The sequence below is a fragment of the Formica exsecta genome, unplaced genomic scaffold (assembly GCF_003651465.1).
Source record: "Formica exsecta isolate Colony F162 unplaced genomic scaffold, ASM365146v1 scaffold136, whole genome shotgun sequence".
Classification (NCBI taxonomy): domain Eukaryota; kingdom Metazoa; phylum Arthropoda; class Insecta; order Hymenoptera; family Formicidae; genus Formica; species Formica exsecta.
In genome coordinates, this window is record NW_021848692.1 from 24,652 (window position 1) to 39,486 (window position 14,835).

Sequence of the window (14,835 nt, forward strand, 5' to 3'; positions counted from 1 at the left end):
ATGCAATCGATATCGCGACGGGAATGATACGCGGATAACGAATCGTCGTATGAGCAGTGTACATAATAAGCAATACTAAATACTTTATGATGTTGGTAATTTCTCTCTTCCTCCGTCTTTTCCAAAACGCACTCCAAGTCGGCGTACACGACGAAAGGAAGCCGCTCTTTCCGATTATAATTGTTGAACGTGAGCCACTTGTCCTTATCGCTCGGTAATCGGATAGCGCACTCGTTCATCTCTCGACAGTCCACCGTATGTGATTGTAACTTGCCATTCGAATCAAAGTAGTGTAAACATCTGTAAAAGAAATAATTTTTAATTTTTTGTTGCATTATATCTACAATGTATTTTATTAAATATATACGTACCGATCGCAGATATATTTTTGACCATTATGTTTGCTCAATTGCGAGCTCACGAGTCTGGATAGATTCTTGATCCACGCGAAATGTCCAACGTTGTTATCTTCAATGTACAACAGGTTGATGTGTTCGTCTCTTTTTAGTTCACTCACACAGACGTATCGGGACAATGTTCTTTTCCTCGATACTATATACATTGATTGAGATATCGTTGAGAAGCTCGAATTTTTTAATTTGGTTCACAGTCACTGGAAATTCAATGTCCTGGAGATTCAGCACTGTCGTTTAATGTGGATACGAAGATTCCCGATCCACATTCAATTTAGCTGGATGTAGAGCGGCGACCACAGACCACGCGAAACACGCATTGTCATTAGATTGCACGTTGATCACCGCTCTCTTCATCATTATCGCTAAAATATATATAATCGAGAGGAGTGTGCAACGTTATAGTACGCAACCGTCTACGCCCTTACGACTATCTTGTCGTAACTCGAAATCGAATAACGTAATTATGACCTATAAAAGTAAAAAAGGAGCACAGTGCAAATTCAGCACTTCGTGAGCTGTTGCGCGCGCTCCCAAAACCGCGATCAAATGCAAGATATGCAATTCGTTGCAATATGCAATTAAGACATCGCGACATAGTACCGAGAAATCACCTACTTTCGGACCATAAAAAGAGAGATAACGAGTACCTCGGGGCCGTATTCCGAAACTAAGTGGTGACGCGTATACTTGAAGAAACTGTGAGATTTTGTAAACGCCGACATTGTTACATCGCCGAAGCATCACCAAACCGAACTCTACGATACGTAAGCTGTCTAAATAAATCTTTTTGCACGGAATCTCAGCCTCGTGTTTTTCGACACTCGGAGTCCCAAGACGAAGAACTAAAGACGAACCGAACCCTTGGATCATCCCCAAAATTCCCGTTGTACCCGGAGAGGCACAACAAAATTGGTGGCAGCGGTGGAATTGGTCCAGCTAAAGGAATAAAAAAGAAAATAGTGGGATACGCCCAACTATTTCGAGACACAATCGGTAACAAAAATCGATTGATGAATTGAGCAAATCAGCACCAAGTGCGAGCCAAAAAAATCGTCAGTATCTGAGAGACCCAGAAGAAGAACCGTGACAAGAAGCTGAAGCGAAAAGGAAGGAGCAATCCAACGCAACGCCCAGCAACTAGCCGATCGTAGCAAACCGAGGACGCAGCCCGTGCAACGGAAAACTCACCGATGCTGACCTACAGCAACGTGCACCGCCGAGCGATCCAGCCACAGCCGCTGGCCGTTCAGAAGCAACGAGTAAGCGAAAGAAGAATGCGTATCATCGTTATACTGTAAGTCAAAAAATTGTACAATAAACTAACGTGAATGTCGGCACAACCGAAAAGAGTTGCGTTCCACCGACCGCGATTTTTAAGCGTACCAGCGCGACTAGCAAATAGATTCGGTTAAGTAACCCCCGTACAAGTAATCAAAGGAGCGGCCCGCGACATTCGCGATAACGTACGAAGAAATTTAGATAACCATTTTTCAGGCGAAAATTCACCTGAATTAGGATCTCGCGAGCTAGAAATAAATCAAGCAGCGGAAAACACACTCCCTCCTAATAATAATAATAACATAATAGAAGTAGACGGACTTGATGTAAATCGTACATCCGTCGAACGCGTTGCCGTTAAAAGAAATTACTCTCTCGTATCATACGATAGTAGCATCTTCGAAGCAAATAACGAAGAAAACATGCAACGTAATCCATTACCGTCAACTGTCCCCCCCGACGACGTTGATAGAGAAATAGAACACTTGCGAGCACAGGCTAGAAATAACGCCGCCGCGGATTATGAAGACGCCGGACGTCCACTCGAAGATCCGAGCAATGCACTGATAATCGAAATCGTGCAAACCGTTCGAGAAATGCGAGAAGAAATAACAGAATTACACGAGCAAATACACGATCTACGTGAATGTCGGCACAACCGAAAAGAGTTGCGTTCCACCGACCGCGATTTTTAAGCGTACCAGCGCGACTTGCAAATCAATTCGGTTTTGTAATCCCCGTACAAGTAATCGAAGGAGTGGCCCGCGACATTCGCGATAACGTACGGAGAAATTTAGATAACCATTTTTCAGGCGAAAATTCACCCGAATTAGGATCTCGCGAGCTAGAAATAAATCAAGCAGCGGAAAACACACTCCCTCCTAATAATAATAATAACATAATAGAAGTAGACGGACTTGATGTAAATCGTACATCCGTCGAACGTGTTGCCGTTAGGAGAAATTACTCTCCCGTATCATACGATAGTAGCATCTTCGAAGCAAATAACGAAGAAAACATGCAACGTAATCCTCCATTACCGACTGTCCCCCCCGACGACGTTGATAGGGAAATAGAACACTTGCGAGCACAGGCTAGAAATAACGCCGCCGCGGATTATGAAGACGCCGGACGTCCACTCGAAGATCCGAGCATTGCACTGATAATTGAAATCGTGCAAACCGTTCGAGAAATGCGAGAAGAAATAAGAGAATTACACGAGCAAATACACGATCTACGCGCAAATCGGGAAGATTTAAATAGAATGCGAACGATACCGAATGACACTAATCTTGATGTCACATACGGACGAACACTTAACGATGTTCGAAATCAATCGGCACCTTTAAACGGTCATTTATGATTGTAACGATACCGTTACTAACGGCCTAGCGGGCCGTTCCACCACGCGCTTTTCTAGGCTCGGTGCTTATGGCGTCCCTAAGCTCCCACACCCGTGTTGCGGCCCCACCGTAGGGACCACCCCACCACACGTTGAATCGCGCAAATAGGAGGCCGGCCGCCGGTATATAAGGCGCTCCGGCGAGCATAGCATTACCAGGAAACGCGAAAGTTTCGGACAGTTTAAAAGAGAACTCGAAATCTGCTATTTAAGCAAGAAGAGCATTACTCACTTGCAAATTGAATTTAAGAATTTAACACAAAAAGCCGGCGAGAACGCCAGAGCATACGGGCTTCGCGCCGACAATTTGGCCATGGAATTATATGAATCCATGATCGAAGGCCAAGATTACGGCAGCGAACGAAAACGCATTATACTTGAAACTATACAACAGCAAGGTCTGCAAAATTTCCAGATAGGTCTCCACAACGATATCAAATTGGTGGTGCGAGCACAGCATTACTCAACGCTTCAAGAAGCAATCGCAGGAGCCAATGCGGAAGAGAAAGTCAAGGGTCCATTAGAACACGCATCGCGACATAAGCCCGATTATACAATTTCGCAAGCAGCGCGAAATAAAGTATCACAATGCAATAAATGCGGAAAACTAGGACATCACGGACGAGAATGCCGAACAAGCAGATATTCAAACCGATTCTCTTTGCCGAAACCACAGGGACAGTCAAGAATAAATATACTCGAAAAACATTGCACCGACTGCAAAAAATCAGGTCATGATCGAGATGAATGCTGGAGTCTACACGGACGCCCTGGGATAGTACAATCTAACCGGACGAAATCAAACGAAGAAAAAAAGCCACAAAATCGTAATAACACGAATGGGCAACGAAGAAAAAATAAAACGCAAAACGAGGATGAAGAAGAAGACGAGGAGAATACAAGGCAGCCGAGACCAGCCCTCGAGTATCAAATATCGCAAGTAACAGGAAAATCGCAAACAGAAACTGGATTAGATCTAGTAACTCTTCCCATCCAGGAAGTTAAAAAAGGGAAATTAAACCTACTGTTTGACACAGGAGCAACGGTTACATTAATGAAGTTAAGAAATCTAAAAGGAGAAACCATGATTTACGAGGAGCAAATGGCACTCACTGGAGTTACAGGACACAAAATGAATACAATAGAAAAAAATCAAGGCAACGATATTTCTGAAAAACCGAAAAATACGGCACTCAATTTATATCGTGAAAGACGACTTCCCAATTGATTATGAAGGAATCCTAGGAGTAGACTTTCTACAAAAACACAAGGTAACGTGCGACGACTCGCGATATTACAACAGAGGCGCGGAATTCAATCGCTGTTTGGCAGAATCACGCGACTTGAAAGTTTAAGACATTCGTTACGCAAACATTACAAACCCATAGATGTCCGTGTCCCAGCGCTGTCGACAAACACTCCTGTGACTTTACTTGTACAAATGGTACAAGGCCGAAAAATCGGCTTGAAGAAATCTAATACAATAGATTTGGATCATCGTCTGAGAGATCATGAAGAAGTGATGCACAAGGAATGGGATTTTGATATATAAAACGCAACTGACGTCTCGTTTTGAACCGCATTGAAATACTCGAAGAATTAACTGTATCTATTTTTTAAAAATTTTATAATATTTAAATTCTTATACTAGTAAGACTTGTATTTTTCTGTTTCAAATGGAGCGCCATCATATTATTATTATCATTATTATTTTATATCTTTGTATTTTTTTATATCTTTATTATTATTAATTTTTATTCTCTTTTATTCTTCCCTTTTCCTCTTTCTTATCCCAGTATGCGAGTATTACATTCCAGTACGTGCTGTTAGATAGCGGCGTCAGCCATTTAATTAAAATATAGATGTTACATTTCAGTACATGAGCATTATATCCGTCACAAAGTGTCTGACAACGAGTGAGGTACGTTTAAAAAGTGAAATGAAGAAATATTTCGAGATGTTTCGCAATAATCTGGTGAGTAGTGTTCATTGTCTTTGTATGCGACATTATATGTGATGTATATTAATTATTAATATATTTCAGTTTGTGATTATCGATGTTATCCTCGGCGGTACAGGTCCGCTGAGAAATGCGGTGGGCGCACGCCAATTTGTGGGGCGATACGCGAGGGGCCCGCGAGTGGGCATGCGTGCACCCTACGCAATATGAAGATATCTTTTATTTGAAACCGCTTTTCGGCTTGGAGCCGTACGAAGAAGAGGAGAATTGGGAGACGGAGGAAAAGGTGTGGGAGGAGGAAGAAAATTGGGAGGAAGAGGAGGATTGGGAGGAAGATTGGGAGGAAGAGCTTGCGGCTCCAGGAGGATAATGTAAATATCTTCTTTTTTAAAATTTATATTAGATTTATAAAAATTAAATTCTTATACTAATAAGACTTGTATTTTTTTCTGTTTCAGATGGAGCGCGCAGCAAATTTCATATTATTTTTATTTTTCAAACACACGCACACACAATTATATGACATCAGATATTGAATAAAACTTATTATTAATATTCATAAAAGTGTGAATTATTTCTGCGCATCCTTCTTTCCTTTTCCTACTCGTGCATGCTTCGCGCTATCTCTCTCTCTCCCAAGCGCATGCTTCGCGCTATCTCTCTCCCAAGTGCATGCCTCGCGCCATCTCTCTCCAACATGCATGCAAACGCTATCCTTGTCTTACGCTTATATGGATGTCTCGCGCCATATCTCTCCAACGTGCATGCAAACGCTATCCTTGTCTTACGCTCATATGGACGCCTCGCGCTATCCTTCTTCCACGCCCATAGAATATCATTACCGCTATCCTTCTCTTACACATTGCGGACACCTCGCGCTATCCTTCTCCCACGCCTCCTCGCGGCATCGTACCTTCGCGTTCCCTCTTCTCCGCGGGTCCCTCGCCTATCGGTTTCGCCGCAATCCCCCTCTTCCCCGCGGGTCCCTCACCTATCGGTTTCGCCGCGAGTCCCCCTCCCCCTCTCCGCGGACCCCTCGCCTACCGGTTAGGTTAGTGGGTCCCTCGCCTATCGGTTAGGACGCGGTCCCCTTCCCCCTCTCCGCGGACCCCTCGCCCATCGGTTTCGCCCGCGTGACGTCATACCTCCCGCGCTGATTTCCTCTCGCCCCCCCCCTCAGAGGACCTGGGTTAGAACTCTCCTATATATCCCACTCAGGTACATTTCTGAAATATTTCGGATGCAAAGTTACAATTGAAATATTAGTGAAATATTTCTGTACCATGTCCGAACATTACAGTATTTCAGCAATATTACATGCCGAGTGGGTTATTCATTGCGTATAATAAGAGAAAAATGGCTATGTTTCAGAGACAATCGCAGATTCCTAGGTTTCAATGTAGAGAAAATGGTGTACGTTGATTTGGATGGTGAGATTAATAGTCCAAAGCAGTCCAAAAAGAGTTGAAGTCTATCCAATGCAAGATTAAGTTGGTTCCTGATGTGTTCCAAGTTACTGTGGGAGCAGTATATTGCAATGTCATCCGCATACATAAGAATCTTAACTGAAATAGGAAGACTTGATTCGATTAAAGATAAGTACAAGTTGAATAAAATCGGGCTTAAAATGGAACCCTGAGGGAGGCCATGATTAGTGGATCTTCGCTGTAGTGCAATACCTGCAGCAAATCCAGTTAAATTTCTATGAGTAATAGTAGCCTTAATGAAGGCAAGTATCTTGTGAGGAATTCCATATTTGGTTAGGAGAATAAATAAAGCCTCTGGAATAATATTATCAAAAGCTCCTATTAGATCAAGGAATACAACTGTAGTAAATTTACGCTGGCAATTAGGTTTCCGAATATCCGTAGTAAGGATAGCAATATTATCAGTGCATGAAAGACCTCGTCTAAAGCCAAATTGAAAATTGGGTAAAATATTATTATTTTCAGCCCACCATTCGAGGCGTTTGTGGATTAGTTTCTCAAAGATTTTGTGGAGATTATTGGACAGGGCAATAGGTCTCAAAACTCCCTTTTTTCCTGGTTTTGGAATAAAAATGATAAAGTAATCATTCCAAATTTTTGGAAATTTACTTTTGTGAAACATTAAATTGAAAATCTTCAGAATGAGGGAGTGTAATGCCGCAGGAAATTTTTTAATAATTCTGTTGCTAATAAGATCTAGTCCTGGTGCAGATCGGACCTTGAAAGAAGTAATGGCATCTTCATATTCTTCAGTAGAGAAAGAAGGCAGCATGAAAGTCGAGTCCAAGTTATAATTTTTCAAATTTTTTTAAAGGAACTATTTTCTGGGATCATAATTCAATTAGAAATATCTTGTTTATGGTTGGAAAAGGCGTGAACGTATTTCCATACTTTGCCCATACAGCACAGAAAGGTTGCAGACATATTGCAGACAATTTCATTAAAACATTGCAATATTGCAAATTGGTTGCGAAATATTGCTGCACTATTACTATAAGATTGCGGCAACGTTAAGATGTCCGCTTTTTGTAATATTGCAATGTAACATTGCAGTAATCTTATAATGTAACATACTTATAATGCAATGTATTATTGTGCAATTGTATTTATAATAATATAATACATACGGATGTTCCCCTTTTTAACATTTATATGTTTTTTGAACTGCCTTATATCTGTAGTTACAAATCTTATTGTATATATATATATATATATATACAGGGTGCGGCATTATAATTCAATAAATTTAAATAATTTAATTCATAAAAGTTAAAATTTTATTTATATAGGTATTAGATTCTATTTTACATTTTATATAAACAATAAACGGATAATTTTAATTTTTTCGGACATTTATCTGTCCGAACAAACATTTATCTTTCTGAACAATCAGTTCAATATCTGAATTCCCTGTGTTAGGATCGTATCAGACAAATTAAACTGATAAAAACAGTTATTATACCTTTAATCTTACTAGCCGCTCTTTGCAAGCTTTATATAATCATCATGACTAAAATTTAAATGCAGGCTAGATAACTCAACGCGCGCCGCATAGCGGTAAATGAACAAACTAGCGATTACCGAATACTATCTTTTGTAATATTTTTGGAATGTTGTTGTAACATTTTCATGAAATATTTGAATTACATGTTCCAATAATGTCTCAACAATATTACATTGCAATTTGCAAGATTGTAACATTCCTGTAATGTAATTGCAATGTTCTGTGCTGTATGGGTGGAGATAAGCGTGTTAACATTTAGGGAAGAGCAGAATTCTCTAAATTTTTCCTTTTTCTTCTTAAAGAAAGAGTTGGAAGTTATAGTTTGCTCATATAGCCTCAATATAATTGTAAAAATTGTCCGAGGTGGGAAATTTGCCTTAAATTTTTTAAAATAGAAGTTTTTATTATGAATGAGATCATAGCATTCATCATCCCACCATGGTGAAGGAGCTTTCTTCCGAATGTTGTTCGCATTGTGTTTAACAGCGCCAGCGTTAAGCAAAGCCTGAATGACGTTGATGAGGTTGCTGTATGTAGTATAAAGGTTATTGGAATTGATGTAGAATTTTTCAGATGCTGTAATACAATGCTCGGAGATAGTTGCTCTTTTGGGGCCTATATATGAAGCGACGCCTACGGTCCCCCCCGTAATATATATATATATATATATATATATATATATATATATATATAATGTCGGCGTTTACAGAATCTCACAGTTTCTTCAAGTATACGCGTCACCACTTAGTTTCGGAATACGGCCCCGAGGTACTCGTTATCTCTCTTTTTATGGTCCGAAAGTAGGTGATTTTTCGGTACTAGGTCGCGATGTCTTAATTGCATATTGCAACGAATTGCATATCTTGCATTTAATCGCGGTTTTGGGAGCGCGCGCAACAGCTTACGAAGTGCTGAATTTGCACTGTGCTCCTTTTTTACTTTTATAGGTCGTAATTACGTTATTCGATTTCGAGTTACGACATCCCTCCCCCTTTGGAGGAGAAAACGGAAGGGTAGTGACGTTTTCTATTTGAGACTGTATGTGAGACTCTGTTTACAATTCTTTCTTATTCTATGCGTGGTGTACGTTTACAATTTTTGTGGGCTCGCCATAATATTATTACTATGATACTTATTATAAGTATTGCAAAGCTGCCTGATATTGGGTATATAACTTGCTTTTGTAAGAATGGATAATTGTTAGTTTTATCTAATTCTTTTGTTATCTCCTGCAGTCTAGTGCTTAAATCCATTAATTCGTTCGGATTTTGTATTATTTTCTTTAATTTTACTACATTAGGTTTTATTGACGTGTTACTTAGGTCGAATTTTAAGTTTGATATATTATATTCCGGCAAATATGTTGGGAGATAGGTAGTATCTATTACTCCCGAAGTTTTTATTATCATATCGGCCGTTACTAATTTGCAGTTATTTATTAATGTAATTCGCCCTGTTCTAGAAATTTTTATTCTATTTTCTTCTTGGTTTTCGCAGCTTATAGTTATAGATTGTTCGGTGAGCGTAGAGTAATATATATTACTATAACATATATAATATATTACTAATAGACAAATTATCTGGCAAAGCAAATTTAAACGACGATTTGACGGCAGGTACAATCTCAGCATATTTTTTAGATCGGGACGCTCCTGAGGCATAGCGTTAAGGTAACATTTCATGAGCAGTGAAAAGCAGCAGTAGTTTAGAAAGTAACTAGAATCGGTGACGTACTTCCGGCGCAAGTTTTTGCTGTTTGAAGTTTGTCCTATTGAACAGAAAAGCAGTAAAAGCTGTGTTTTGGTTATATATGTACATATATTCTACGCTTTTCTGCTTTCTGCTTTTCTGCCAAGGTGTGAATCCGGCCTACAGGTAACATTTCATGGGCAGTGAAAAGCAGCAGCAGTTTCGTAACTAACTAGTATTGTTTGGTGATTTTACAGAATTGCTGCGCTGCCCATGAAATAGGTTTTCTGCAGTGTTTTAAATCGTTAATCTCAATTTCAATATTAATTGAGATATAACCGAATGAGTAATTATTTTTATAATTATAGTTCCTACAATTTACTGCTTTGCTGTTCAACAGGATGAACTTCAAACAGCAAAAACTTGCGCCGGAAGTACGGTACCGATTCTAGTTACTTTCTAAACTGCTGCTGCTTTTCACTGCTCATGAAATGTTACCTTTACGCGCGCGATCGGCGGGTCGGCCGTCGAGCCTCGAGCGGTAGTAGAGGGACCGTAGGCGTCGTTTCCTTGCCGAAAATGGTCGATTAAAACCGATTAAAACATAATCCGTTTTAATCGGTTTTTATCGGTTTTAATCGGTTCAATCCGCGCCCCCGGATTAAAAAGTAATCGATTTTAATTCCGAACGAACTATAATCGATTTTAATATCGCTTTCGCGGATTATTTCCAATCTAAAATCATTACATTCTAATCCATATTGTTGTCAATCCAAATAAACACGAATAATCAAATGGATATTGTGGCTGCCGCAGGTCACATTAAGCACAATCCGCGATACAATAGTGCGACCCGTACCTTGGCGGCCCACGCGCTCGCGCGACCGCACGTAGTTCCGGGCGGCGCCGCTACGCGGCTAGCGATATTTAGATATCATGTATAATTCTTATAAAATCTTTAGCGAAATAATAAAATAGCGTACAACATGCTCACGCGCCACGCACGCCGTTCGCGCGCCGTCCCTGATTCATGCGTAACCTAGAGTGCTCATTCATTAACTTAAAATTACTCTCATTTAAAAAGTATTGTCCAGACGTAATTTTGCCAGAGAAAAAAGTTGTTTCTTTTGGCACGGACAATCACGCTGTGCATTCCGAATGCGCGAATTCTGGGACACCCTGTATAAAAGCAATATTAAAATTTATTATTTTCAGTCTCAATATAGCTTTTATATATATAAATAATTCATTAATCCTATAGAATAGTATCAAAAGTTGAAAAATAGAATATTATAGGATTCATTTCATGTTGTATTAGATTGTATTGAAACAGATAGATTGAATATAAGAAATTTTAATATTGTTTCACATATATAAATATTAATCTTATAGGACAGCAAAGAAAGTTGAAAAATAGAATATTATAGGATTCATTTCATGTTGTATTAGATTGTATTGAAACAGATAGATTGAATATAAGAAATTTTAATATTGTTTCACATATATAAATATTAATCTTATAGGGCAGCAAAGAAAGTTGAAGAATAGAATATTATAGGATTCAATTCATGTTGTATATTGGATTGTATTGAAACAGATAAACTGAATATAACAAATTTTAATATTGTTTCATATATATAAATATTCATTAAACTTATAGAATAGCAGAGGGAGTTGATGAATAGGATGTTATAGGATTCAATTCAGATAGAGTTTGTATGAATTGGATTGTATCACATTGAAATATATAAATGATTGTGCTTCATAAATTCTCATTGAATAACATGTGTAAATGCTGATTATTTGGATAGGATAACATGAAAATTTGAACAATGTTATAGAATATAATATAATGTTCGTATGTAATAGTATTGAAATCATTAAACTGCTCCCTGCCGAAAATGGTCGATTAAAACCGATTAAAACATAATCCGTTTTAATTGGTTTTAATCGGTTCAATCCGCGCCCGGATTAAAAAGTAATCGATTTTAATTCCGAACGAACTATAATCGGTTTTAATATTGCTTTCGCGGATTATTTCCAATCTAAAATCATTACATTCTAATCCATATTGTTGTCAATCCAAATAAACACGAATAATCGAATGGATATTGTGGCTGTCGTAGGTCGTCACATTAAGCACAATCCGCGGTACAGTAGCGCGACCCACAACTTGGTGGCCCACGCGCTCACGCGTCCGCGCGTAGTTCCGGGCGGCGCCGCTACGCGGCAAAGGTCGAGCGAGCCAACCTGGAAGTAGAAAGCGGTCCAGCGGGAATATAAGACGGACCCCCTGCGGAGAAATTGTATATTTGTTTTTAACTGAGTCCGTTTCAATTGCAGAAACACCGATTCAATAGTTGATCGTGACTCATGATAACAGCAAACCTGACTTCACACTACATAAAATCGATTTACTTTTCATCTGCGAAATGATAAAATTTTTTATTAAAAGGAATTATTTTTACCTTTGGATTGACTATGTTAAATTTTAATTCAATTGCATTAAAACAGGTTTAATTATAACTTTATGAAATCGTATAATTTCGGATTGAGGTGGATATATATCACCCAATATTAACCCGCTTAAAGTGTACTAAATTCGATTTGACTATTTTCAATCGGTTTTGATACCGCATTTTCGGTGCAGAAATCCCGATCGATTTGGATTACATTTTTTTAAATCCGTTTTAATCGACCATTTTCGGCAGGGTTCATATATCGGCCCGAAAAGGGCAACTATCTCCGAGCACTCCTTTAATACATTCCTCTTGAAAGGATTTCCAGCAGGTTCTTGATATAGAAAAGGACGGTCTTCCAAAACTGGGATTGTTTGAAATGTTGTTAACTATAGTAATAATAGGAAAATGATCGCTGCTGTGATTGACCTCAAGGATTTGCCAATTACATTTGTTAGCCAATAATGGTGAAACAATGGTAACATCCAACGCTGAGGCAGAAAATAGATCCATCGAAGACTATGTGTTTTCGTCACTATTAAGACAGAAAAGATTCAGATTTGTGATCGCTAATTCTAATTTTCCTCCTTCTGCATCAGGCCGTTGAACTTGATGTGACCAGAGAAGGCTCTTCCCATTGATATCTCCACATATGATTACTATAGAGTCCTATATAATCAGAGAAGCGACAATGGCGTACCGCTTGCCGATTGGCTGACCGCCATGGGCCCGTTCCACTTAATGACCGCAACGCTCACAGTATCATTTCATTTTTGTTGTTCATTGAAAGTTAAACAAAGACAGATGATGCTCGCGAGCGTTGCGGTCGTTAAGTGGAAAGCGCCCTAAGGGGGAGGACTCTAATATGAGGTCACGTTCCATCTCTTTCTAATAAAGCCTGATTGGTTGGCAAAAAATCAGCAGTACTGCTGATCCAATCAGGCTTTATTAGAAAAAGACGGAAGTGACCTCATATTATCTGCTTCTCACTCTACTCGTGCGACTACCCTTCCATTGCCATCAGCAGTCCATTCTATATGTCGATGAACGTACCCCAGTGTAGTATAGAGATTAGTGGATTGGACATTGGACATTATGACGTCCCGTCATTTTTCAAAAGCATATTTCAACTAATAATTAAGTACCGCATCTATTTCTGCATTATGCCTATGGAATATAAAACAATTATTTAACCATTTGCCCTTATTTCCATTATTAATTAATTTTACTAATTGCTTATTGTTCTACTTCTATATGGTTATTTAACTTAGAAATTAACTATATTTTAGTTCTTTTAATAGTAATAATCGATTGCACAAGGAATTAAAGGTTCCTTGGACCGACCAATCAGAAGGCTTTATTTAGAATTAAGCAGCTGCGCAGTAGTAGCTTTCTAGAACTGACCGGCGGTTACTTTAAGAACGGGTCCGCGATTAAACTTTAATATAATCAGCGATACTAATACTTCATCTTTAAAATTTTAATTAACTATATACACGAAAATATAATAAGTATTTTTGCGTAAACACGAAGAATAAGATTAAAATAAATAAAATAAGGAATATGCGCACCACTCTTTATGGAATCGTAAAATGCGCGCAATAATAATTTGTTAAAAACATTGTTCTTACATTTCTTGCTAATAATTATCAACTTTTAATATTATCCAAAATTTAATTATAACAATAATTTGATAACTTTATAATAACTAGTTAAAAATAAATCATTATAAAACGTTTCCACAAAGAAAGCATTACTATACTATGTATTATCACTACACTATGAATTAATATGCTTGGTAGTAGCAGAGAGAAGAATGAGAGTCGCCACGCTGCCGTTTTTCGTGTGACGCTCTTTCTGGTCGTACACTAGCGTCACGTACATCCATTTTACGCCGCCTGGAACTACATGGCCACATTCACTTTCGGAGCCGATAAAACAGCCGATTGGTTCATGTCCGTGCTACATCCACTTTTCGATTTTGGTTCATGTCCGTGCTACATCCACTTTAATACTTCAATAAAATGAATTTAGTTTCATAAAACGATTCTAGAAAAAGACAATGTTTCGGATTAAATAGCTTTTTGTTTACGTTTTTGTAAGCTTCATTAAACATTATGTACAAAAAAATATACATTTTTTTATATATAACGTACAAGACATTTACATTAAAAATTGCTTTTTCCTTTCCCATTCTTAAAACAAAGAGTATAAATTATAAAAAGCAATGTTAAATGATAATTTTAATTTAAAAAATAATTCACATAATCTTACGTAAATATATTACAAGTACCGATAGCATTGATATCCATTTCAATAGTGCGCGGTGGATCATGAGAAAACACTCCGTCTCTCACGACGCAGATCGGGGTTCAAATACGAGGTTTTTGGGTTTTTTTTTACTATTTTTTATAGTTTATGGTATGCATTTAAAAATAAAAAACTTATCAAAAATAAAGAACATTTAATTCGCCAAATAAAATAACAGTTTCATTGATATGTTGAAAAATATTTATTTGTAAAAAACGTTTTATTTAATAACAAATTAATTTATAATATCAAAATCAGTAATTTAAAAATTAAGAATTTTGATTAAACTTGTATTTCTATTTGCTTCATTTCATTTTGAAACAAATATTG